The 11,781-nt window shown below is 36.2% G+C and overlaps 1 non-coding gene across 1 annotated transcript; it reads right to left on the bottom strand.

The window, feature by feature from the left end:
* Positions 1–3,938: 3,938 nt before the first annotated feature.
* LOC141559286 (U6atac minor spliceosomal RNA) lies at positions 3,939–4,066 on the bottom strand. The gene has a single exon (XR_012487347.1). It is a non-coding gene; the product is annotated as a U6atac minor spliceosomal RNA (small nuclear RNA).
* Between the last annotated feature and the right edge of the window lie 7,715 nt (positions 4,067–11,781).

Raw genomic sequence — 11,781 nt, forward strand, 5'->3', positions numbered from 1 at the left:
TGGACAAAAGATTCCATGTCTGCCCAGACCGCTGAATTGTTGAATTGTTGGGGGAAGGGAGCGAGGTCTTGGGTGTGAGTCTACTGCTTTTTATCTCTGTACACTTTAATCAGAAGTAAACTTACCCATTTGGATGGGACCAGTGCAAGACTTAGGAGAATGTTCCAAGAGAGTTGGACCAATCTTATCTCCAGTTTTGTCCTTTAGAGACTGTCTGACTTTCAAGGACTGATCCCTATATAAGGAGGCAAAAAGAGAAACAGTTCTACTAATAACATCTACTAATAATTGCTGATTAATAATAGAAAAAAATAATCACTTCTCTCAATAGGGAGCCACTGGAATTTATTGAGCAGGGAAGTGACATAGGCAGATCTATGCTTTGGGAATAACCCTTTGGCTTTAGGAGTTTTGGCAAAGGAGTCATCTTTTATTTTAGGGATAAGGTCATGATGAGAATCTTGCTTGTGGTCTTTAACCAGATTCCAAAAGCAAAGAAACCCATTATGGGTAGAGAGGAGTATGAAGATGTCAATGAAGCAATCAGGTTCTTAAGTATTTACAAAGACTGAAGTCCCTGTAATAAATGGAGTAATTGGAACTTGGTAGTAACAAGTAAGGGACAGTGGTGGTGAGAAAAGCATCTTACATTTGGCTTATCTCCCTCATGTCATGTTGCTCCATATGTACCCCAAGTCCACTATGAATAGTTTCAGTCATATAGAAAAACTCTTAAAGTGTTTTCACCATAAAAATTTTAAAAAGTAAATACAAAAATAATTATACATAAGTAAACACAAAAACTATTAAAAATCCTTCCAGTAGATGAGATACTAACAACTGGGAAGAAAGGGTAGCAGGATAAGATAGGATCCAGGAATGGCTAACCAAGTGAAGAAAAATTGGGAGACTTATTCTAGCTGTCATCAAGTATTTTCAAAGGTTGTCATGTGAACAGAGGTGGATAGTTAGACATAGGTCTATTTGGTTCCAGAGAGTGTAATTAGGGAGCTACAGAAAGCTAGAATTTTGGCTGGCTGTAAGTAGAGTTGTCCCTGGAAGTATATTTTGCCTCAAAAGGAGACAGGTTCTCTGTTATTCAGGATCTTCCTGTTTGTCCTTTGTCCTCAAAGAGGACCATGACATCAAAGAGGGGATGCCATGACAGGCAGGTGAGTTGGATTCAAATGAGGGAGGCTGGGCAAGGGTACCTGCTTCACTTTCCCCCTAGAACCCTCTGACTCCAAAGGCCAGATAAAGATCAGGAGTACTGGAGGTGACCCTGGGTGCAGAGGGAGACCTTGGCCTTTTTAAGCTAAGGTCTTTAACAGGTCTGTTTGACTGAGGCAGTGCCCAATCAGGACCTTAAAGTTTTCCAAGAAAGCCTGATGACTGCTTTGCCAAGCAAGCTATAGGATAAGCTCTGAGGTCCTTTGGACTCCTGAGATTCTGTGCTTTTCTATGTGTATAAAGTAGTTAGAGATACCACTAACTAGAGTTAAAGCCAGGTTGTGGAGAGATTTGAATGCCAAGGTAAAGAATTTGCAATAGCATATTTTTTTATTTAGGGGGGACTAAGACAATAAGAGTTAAATAGGTTGCTCAGAAGTCCCAGGATTATACAGCCAGTAAGTCTCAAGTGTCTGAGGCCCATATGACTCCAGGCCAGTGCCCTATCTACTGGGCCACCTAGCTACCCCAACTGACATTAAAAACAAAAAAAAAAACAAAAAAAAAAACAATGAAATGAACAGTTTCAGAGGATACTGAGAAAACTGCTTTGAATTAATACAGAGCAAAATGAGCAAAACTAGGAGAACCATTTATAGAATGATGATATGATAGAAAAATAAACCATTTTGAAAGACTTTTGAACTCTGGTCAACATGAGTTTTAAAAAAATGAAACTAAAACTCTCCACTCACCTATCATGAAAAAAAAGTGATGAATTTTAATGTATTTCTTTTTGTTTGTATTTTTATTCTCATTGCTTCATACAATGCCTAACATGTACTAAGTACTTAATAAATTCTACCTCTTTAATCTATCTATGTAAAGTGCTCTAAGACAAATATGGCCAATGTGTGAATTTGGTTTTTTAGAATAAGTATTGAAGATTTTATTTTCTGTGTGATTGTACATGTGCATGCACATTCATGTAATATATGTTTTATTTGTTCTATGGGAAGAGAAGTTATAGGAAGTAGGAGTGAGAACAAAGTAATAAAAGAAATAATAATGATTGTAGCAAAAAAAGGAAATAAAATTGAGTGAAACATATTTTAAAAATAAAAACATTTATAGACTTGGGAAAATACACTGTTAAAAATCTACTTGATATCATTGTGATATTTTGATGTTTGTTAAGTTCAGAATAAAAATTAATATTAAAAAAAAAAAAAAGAATTTGCCAAATGTTCAGTTAATGTTTAGCAGATGCTTTGCCTTAGGTTACCCAGGAGGGTTGGGGAAAGTGCCAGAGGTAAAATCCATGACGACAGACTACTGATATAGATTTCACTGTCCCACTGTCCTTTCTGCTTCTGTTGTGTCAGTACTTGAAAGGGCAAATTGTCTTGAGCTGGCAATCTGAGCAAAAAAACCCCTGGAATCTGGATCCCAACATAACAATATACTAATATTTATATAACACTTTAAGATTTGTAAAGAGCTTTCTTTTTTCCTAATAAATTTATTTTTAATATTACTTTATGAATCTTGTTGGGAGAGAAAATTCAGAGCAAAAGGAAAAAACCACGGGAGAGATAAAAAAACAAAAAAGAAGTGAACATAGCATGTGTTGATTTTCATTCAGTCTCCTTAGTTATTTTTTCTGGATGCAGATGGCATTTTCTGTCCAAAGTCTATTGGGATTGTTTTAGATCACTGAACCACAGAGAAGAACCAAGTCATTCATAGTTGATCATCACACAATCTTGTTGTCACTGTGTACAATATGTTCCTGCTTCTGCTTGTTTCAGTTCATGTAAATCATGTTCAGCATCAGTTCATGTAAATCTTTCCAGGCCTTTTAAAAATCAGCCTGTTCATCATTTTTTGTAGGACAATAATATTCCGTTATCTTCATATATCAATCACAACTTATTCAGCCATTCCCCCATCCATGGGCATCTACTCATTTTCCAATTCTTTGCCACCACAAAGAGAGCTGCTACAAACATTTTTGCACATGTGGGCTCTTTTCCTTCCTTTAAGATTTCCTTTGGATACAGACCAAGTAATGGCACTGTTGGGTCAAAGGGTATGCACAGTTTGATAGCTCTTTGGGCATAGTTCCAGACTGCTCTCCAGAATGGTTGGATCATTTCACAACTCCTCCAACAAAGCATTAGTGTTCCAGTTTTCCCCCATTTCCTCCAATATTAGTCATTATCTTTTCCTGTCATTTTAGCCAATCTGAGAGGTGTGAGTGGTACCTCAGAATTGTTTTAATTTAAATTTCTCTGAGCATTTTTTCATAAAGCCATAGATGACTTTAATTTCTTCATCTGAAAATGGTTCATGTCCATAAAGAGCTTTCTTTATCTCTGCTTTCTCATTTGTTCCCCACAACAATCCCTTAAACTAGGTCCTGTCTCCATTTCCCAGATGAAAAAATTGAGGGTAAATGAAAAGACTTTCCCCTAGAGTGTCTAAGGCAGTATTTGAACTCTCTCCTTGACACTAGGTGTAGCACTTTGCACAGCATCATTTAGCTAGACGAGCAAAGTGAAGGGAGAATTTTTTGGTTTTTGCTTACCAACGGAAAACATTTCCTAAGATTTAGAATTATTCCTGAAAAGGAAATTGGATTGCCTTGGGCACTACATTCCTCATCATTTACAGGCAGAGGATATTGAATAGGAGACTTCCGTTCACATGCAAATTTAATTTATACAAATTGAAATCGACAAAACATCCAAGTGCCAAAAAAAAAAAAAAAAACATGGTTAGATGCCACAGAGTAGGTGGCAATGCCTTAACCGTATATGTGTTGTAAAGGCCACTAGGACCTCTTCCATCCTTATCAAGGGGAGTGCTAACCTTCTCTCCTTTCATACAACACGAAGAAAGCGCTATGCGCTGTGTTATATAAAGTCTGAAAATAGAGATAACTTTTTGATTATGGCGAACAAATTTTTTCCACTTTAAAAACGTTCTTTTGAAAAAATTTTAAATATATTATTCGTATTATTCCATGAATAAAATTAAAACTGGCTTATATGAACGATCTTATAGGAAAGTAAAACTTTTCATTTGAGTCTATAATTTATGCAAATAACTGTCCAATCACAGGCAAGTTTTAAAAAAGTCAACGAAAATGCTGAAACTACAATAAGAATCACAATGAAAAGAAATATATATTTTTAATGGTTAAAAAAACCAAGAATGGCTTTTAAAAAGGCATATGTTATGAATACATTGTATATAATTATTAAAATGTTTGTTAGATTTATATCGAAATGGAAATGAGTTGGGACGAATCTGCGAATACGAACTAGGAAGTTAACTTCCTCTGATAGGCGTTCTGCGCTTAGGGCCGGTAACTAGCACAGCACAAATGCCTGTGTTCCCGAGAGTGAGACGCCCGGGGGCGCTCGAGGTCACTAGTTCGAGTCCGCTTTATAGGAGGAAAACACTGACCGTTATCTTCTCAAAAGAATAAATATCACCGACACTTACATAGTACTTAGAGGCTCGCCAAGAGCTTTTGCATTTATTATCTCTTTTGAACAACCGCACTGTGTGAGAGATAGTAAAAACATCCTATTTTACAGACAAGGAATCTGAGGCTCAGGTTAAATTACTTGTCCACAGCCAATAAGTATTTGAGGCAGAGTCTAGATCCAAAACCACATTATTAATTCCTTGTCCATTCACCACCGGACCTAGTCACTTTCCAGGGGCTGCAACAATTGCAAAAGTTAACAGATCCTAAAATGAAAGTTGCAGCTGTCAGTTACAATGATTGAATCTGAGATGAGCACAAGAGAAGGATGCTCAGGTGCCATGTGTTCTGGGCAAGACATGGAAGCAAGTTAGATCCCCTTTATAATTAATTGTATGTTATTCTCTGGGCGCTTCATTATAATATTCTCCACTTCTGTTAATTTATTATTAAAGAAATATTTCCATGATCTCTAGAAAATAACTTTCTGGCTTTAAACATGTATGTGTTTATAAAAAGTCAGAGTAACACGAGAAAACATTTTAACTGATGAAGACTTAATTAACAAAAGCCAGAATTCCAATAATGTGATGGAAAGAACCAAGAGCATCTAGAGAGAAAATTATGGATTGTGGAGCAAAGCATAATATTTTTTTTTTGTTGTTGTTTGTTTTCTTTCTTGCGTCTTTTCCCCCTTTTGATCTGATTTTTCTTGCACAGCAGGAAGGATATGGAAATAGGTTTAGGAGACTTGCACACATTTAACCAATATCGAATTGCTTACTGTCTTGGAGAGGGGTTTGGGAGGGAAAGAGAAAATTGTGGAGCACAAGTTTTTACAGAGATGAATGATAAAAACTACCTTTGCATTTATTCGGAAAAAAACTATTATTAAAAAAAAAAGATGCCCCCCACCAAATCTCAAGAGCCAGGAAAGCAATATACAAAATACCACAACAATTTAAATGGAAAGTATCGCAACAAAACAAGTTGCTAAATTACAATGATCAAGCTTAGCCCCAAAGAAGAGGTATAAGAAGGTACTTCCCTGCCTTTTTTAAAGAAGTGGAGGACTATGGATGTGGAAAATTCCATAAAATGTGAGACTTATATAGTGTGTTGATTAATTTTATTGAATTTTTTTCCCTTCTTTAATTTTTTTTTTTGTTATAACAGATAATTGGTGAGGAGTGGAGAGGAAGAATATGTAAAAATAAATTTATTTTTGTTTAGTCATTTTCAGCTCTTTGTGATCCCATTTGAAATTTTCTTGGCAAAAATACTAGAATGATTTGCCATTTCCTTGTCCAGCTCATTTTACAGATAAGGAAACTGAGGCAAATAGGGTTAAGTGATTTGCCCAGGGTCATATAACTTGTTAGTGTTTGAAGTTGATTTTGAACTCAGATTTTTTCCGACTCAAACCCAGCACTCTATCCACTATGCTACATCGCTGCCATGATGTAAAAATAAAAGATATAAACCAATTTTCAAGTTTAAAAAGTCGTATTTAAAATATGCAACTTTTATTTTAGTGGATTTATCCCTTAAATATGGATGTCCTCATAGATTCAATGTCAGGCCCTATTGTTTTTTTCTCCCTTTCTCTCTTCTTTGATCATTTCATCATCTTCCATGGGTTCAATTATTGTTTCTATGCGAATGACCCACAAATCTATCTAGTCCTAATATCTCTCCAATTCTGTGTCTCTAACTCTCTTTGAATTATCTCCACCTGGATGTCTTATTGTCATCCCAAACTGATCATGTTTCAAACGGAACAAACTCATCATATTCTTCTTAAACATGTCTCTCCTCTGAATTTCCCTATTTCTATCGAGGGTGCCTTCATCCTTTCAGCCCATCCTCTCAGTCCCATTTTTGATTTTTCTTTCCCTTATCTCCCATGTATAACTGGTTGTTAAAATTTGTCAATCTTATTCCCAGAATGCCTTGTATTTATTTATTTTCATGCTTCCATCCACTTTTGTGACTATTTTGGTAGTTCAGGCTCTCTTCATCTGCTACACCATTGGAACAGCTTAATTGGTTTCTCTGCATCTGGCGTCACTTCTACAATCTATGCTCCACATTGCTGCATAATATCCTTCAGACATAGGTCAGACTATGGTATTGTCTTCCTCTTTCCAAAATGTAAACTCCTCAGCTTGGCATTTAAAGACCTTCGATCTAGCTGAAGACCTTCAACCTACAAATGAGGAAACTAAGAGCCAGAAAGATTAACTGGTTTGTCCATAGGTGACAGAACCTGGGAATCTAGGCTTTGCCTTCTTCTGAATTCCAGAGAATCCAGGATCCAAACTCAGATCCTACATCCCCCAATATAGCATTTATTCATTGTCCCATGTAACTTTCATTGTAGCTACATAGAATTTGCTATGTGTGCTCTACTGGCACATACTTTGAGAGCTCACCAATGAAAGAGATGAGATAGAGGGACAATAGTTTGAATTAATGATATAATCAAGTGAAAGGTATGTGTTTTTAGAATGAAAGAGCTCTGGGAAGTGTGTAGATAAAGAATTATAATCAAGATGAGAAAAAGTGAATGATTAATGGGGCAAGATCCCATAAAGACACAAGTAGAGGGCAAGGAAAAGAGCCATCTCTTGACTGGAGGGAAGGAAAAGAGAATGGAAAATTATTTACAGAGATTTTAAGGAATTTTAAAGGAGAAAAGGAAAATTCACAATATATGGCATTTTTTTTTATTAAAACAGGCATCAAGTATGTTCCATCCATGTCTTTCTGTGTACACTATCTCACCAGCTCTCTCTTCTATTCCTTTTAAATTCTCTAACCATAATTCAATAAATACTGCCATTGCTATTAGAAAAGGTATGTCAATCTTTCCCCCTCTGATTCCATGCATCAATCCTATAACATTATAAATCACAATAACTTTCCTTGGCTATCACTCCCCTTTATGTATTTACTGCCTTGCTCTCTTAGATTGTAAGCTTCTTGGATGAAGGGGGATTATCTTCACTTTTATATGCATATATTTAGTGTTTAGCACACAGTAACTGTTTAATAAATACATTTTAAAAATTAATTTGTTTTTCTGAAGAGGTGAGAGTTTTATGTATGTGTGTATGTAGTAGGGGTATTGGGAATTGAGAAGAGAAGAGCTATTTTACAATAGTTACTATAGGAAGTGTGATTTTAAAAAATCAGTCAAGGAAAAATAATAAAAGGATGTTGAAATTCCAGACTAGATTGGTAATCATAAGCAAGCAAGAGTTGTTTAACTTTTTCCAGCAGCCTACTTTTTGTTTCTCTTTACTTTTATTGGGTTACCATTATTTTAATTGTTTCTATGTTTAAACTGTTTAATGTCATCCTAAGAATCTGTTATGTACAACTCGATTTTGTTAAAAGTGTGTGATAAATTAAACATAGTACTTTCAAACTGGTCTTGCTTGTCTGTATTTTCTTTTGTTCTGGGGATTTAAAAAAATATTCCAATGGCCTTTCTCTTTCTTATTGGGAACACTATTTCCAACTTCCTTCCCTTCTCTCAAGCCCTTGACTTTTTTATTTAAAAAAAGAAAAAAAGAAGAAAAAAGAATCATTGAAATAAATAAGAATAGTACAGCAAAATAAGCCCACAATTTGCCCTAAAATATAATTATCACTTGCATTTCTACTTTTGGAGGTAAGCAGACTCTGGAGTTGTGACCAATCATTGCCCTGGTCAGAATTTAAAGCCTTTTCTAGGAGCATTTTAGTAGGTGCAGAAAAAGTAGACTGTAGGCAGGGATGGGAAGAAAGTGGGTAGTTTATTGTTTGGGTGGAAGATAGCATGGAGGTTATGTACCTGACTGAATGGGAAGATGATGGTACCTTAAAAATAGCAAGAAAGTTGAGCAGAAGAAGATAAGGGAATAAAGGTAATAAATTCTGTTTTGGATATGTTGAATTAGGGATATCCATGGGACAGTTGGTTTTGCAGAATTGTAATTCAGGAAAGAGATTGAGGTTGGATATTTACATCTGCATGTACCCATAGGAACTGATGAGATCACCAAAATAAAAAATATAGAAGGAGAAGAGAATTGGGCCCATGGCAGAGCCTTGATGGATAGCGACAATTGGTAAATATGAATTGGATGAAGAACCATCAAAGAAGACTAAGAAGGAATTACCTGACAGTAAGGAAGAAAGCCAAAAGACAGCCAAGTCACAAACTTCTAGAAAGGAGAGAGTATTTATGAGGAGCTACTGATCATTCTGGAATCAGAAAGACTCATATTCCTGAGTTCAAATCCACCCTGACACTTATTAGCTGTGTGACTCTGGACATGTTCCTTAATTCTGTCTATCTCAACTTCCTCATCTGAAACATGAACTAAGGAAGGAAATAGCAAACCAGTCCAATAGCTTTGCTAAGAAAACTCCAAATGGGGTCACAAGGAATTGGATACGATTGAAACAATACAACAAATTGATTAGCAACGCCAAAGTCAGTAGAGAAGTCAAAAGAATGAAGATTGAGAAAGGGCCATAAAGATTGAGAGAAGGCTAATGTGCAAATGAACTTATCCTCAGGTTTAGGACAATAAAGGGGAAAAAGTGAGGGTAGAGTCAAGGTCATAGATTGTCTGGGAAGGTATATATTTGGGAAGTGGTCAAAATTCTTTGCAGAAGGTGAAGAGTAGATTTAGGGAAATGAAGCAAAAGGAAGATTAGGAGTTTTGGCATTCTGTTGTTAGGACCTTCCAAGCTCTGATGTTAGGTGATTTTGTGATTGGAGATGAGCTCAAAAAGAGATTTAGCTTCAAGCCTGTTCTAATCTGGGATCCTCTCAGACCCTGGGTATTTGAATGGTTTAAGGGAGAGGCTGAGTATTTAATAGTGGAATGAATTGTTAATTATCCAGAAATCAATTCGCCAGCAGCATCCCAGCCTTTTTGCTTTAGGGATGTTACTTAGAGGGGCATGGTAAATTCAATTTTGCAGCTGACTTAAAAAAAATTCTCTTGGGCTTGGTGTTTCTAATTATACACACTGCTCATGTATCCTTGCCACATTTTGTGTGAACGGCTGTTGGCCAAATATGCAGCAGTCAGCCTCCTTTCTGGTCCAAAACAGACCCATTAAGTTAAGGAGAGGAAACCTTTCATCTCTTAATAATCACATTCTATGCAGGAATTCATTTGATCTAATTTCCTGCCTTTCCTCCTCCAACTTGTGGCTTGCTAGTTTGGAGGCTAGTTGTGCAGTTAGATGATTATTTTAAAAGCCGGTTGTGACATTGTATATCCCTGCGGGTGGCTCAATGATTTAAAGAAATTGTTTATACTATTAGGCACTTATTTTTCAGCTCTGAATTGAATGCAGACAATGATCAATTAGAAGGAACACTAGACTGGGCATTGGGAGGACTAAGCTTTTCTTTTTACTGGTCTTGACTCATGGTGTGACCTTATGCAAATCCCTTTATGTGGCTTTACAATTAAAGGACTCGGCCTGGATCCTGGCTCTGCCATTGAGCTCTTGAATGCCAAGGATTCTGGGGCAATTCGGTTAACTTCTTTGAGCCTCAGTTGTTCATCTATAAGGGGGGAGGGGCAGGGAATACTAGTCACTAATCTGATGTCATTTTTACCTCCCTATTAGCTTCAGGATCAAATATAAAATCCTCCATTTGACTTTAAAAGTTCTTTATAACCTGACTGCCTTTTATCTTTCTTGTCTTACACCTTTCTCATTCCACAAAGTGTGCAATGATTTGACCTCCTGGCTATTCTTCTCACCAGACCCTTCATCTACTGACTTAAAATGACAAAGACACAGAGACAGAGACAGAGACAGAGAGAAGGAGAGAGAAGGGAATAGGGAGAGGAAGAAAGAGAGGGGGAGAGAGAGAGAGAGAGAGAGAGAGAGAGAGAGAGAGAGAGAGAGAGAGAGAGAGAGAGAGAGAGAGAGAGAGAGAGAGAGAGAGAAGAGAGAGAAAAGAGAGAGAAGAGAAGAGAGAGAGAAGAGAGAGGGAGAGAGAGAGAGGAGAGAGAGAGAGAGATATTTTCATTGGCTATTTATTCCCCTTCCCTGAATATTCTCTCTCCTCATCTTCACCCTCTAATTTTTCTGATTTCCTTCAAGTCTCAGCAAACATCCAACCTTCCACAAAAATTTTTTTCCCAGTTCTTAAACTTAATGCCTTTCCTCTGAGACTAACACCTCTTTATTCTGCATATACTATTCTTCTTTTTATATGTTGCATATTGTCTTCTCCATTAGACTGTGATATCCTTGAAATCAGGGCCCACTTTCTGTCTTTCTTTGTATTTCAGAGCATAATATAGTAACTGACACATAGTAGTTGCTTAATAAATGCTAGTAAACTAATTGATGGCTAATTCTAAGATCCCTTTAGATGTTTCAGAGTCCCTTAATTCCTTCAAGACCTATCTCAATCACTACTTTCTTACATGGAAACTTTTCTTTTTCCTCAAATGTTACTGCCCTTTCTCCTTAAACTACATATCTATATATATTCATATATCATGCTGTCTTATGAGATAGAATGCAAACAGCTTCAGAGTAGGGACTGTATTTGTCTTTGGATTTGCCCAGATTCTAGCAAAATGCCTGATATATAGCAGATGCTTAAAAAATGCTTGTTAACTGGAAAGACTTACAGGAACTGATACAAAGTAAAGTGAGAAGAACCAGAAATGTCCACAGTAATAGCAATATTATAGATGATGAATTGTGAATGACTTAGCTATTCTCAACAATGCAATGATCTAAGACAATCCTGAGGGACTTATGATGAAAAATGCTATCCTCTTTCAAAAGAATTGGTAGAGTCGAAATGCAGGTCAAAGCATCTTTTTAAAACTTTATTTTTCTTGTTTTTTTTTTTGGTCACTGTTTTCTTTCATAACATGACTAATATGGAAATATGTTTTGCATGACTGCACACATTTAACCTATATCAAATTGCTTGCTGTCTCAGAGAGAGAATTTGGAGCTCAAAATTTAAAAAAATAAAATTTAAAAATTGTTTTTACATGTAATTGGAAAAAGTAAAATATTTAAAAGGGGGAATTGCTTCTTAATTGAATGATTAGACCTTGCTTTTC

The sequence above is a fragment of the Sminthopsis crassicaudata genome, chromosome 2, assembly GCF_048593235.1.
Source record: "Sminthopsis crassicaudata isolate SCR6 chromosome 2, ASM4859323v1, whole genome shotgun sequence".
In the NCBI taxonomy this organism is placed as follows: Eukaryota; Metazoa; Chordata; class Mammalia; order Dasyuromorphia; family Dasyuridae; genus Sminthopsis; species Sminthopsis crassicaudata.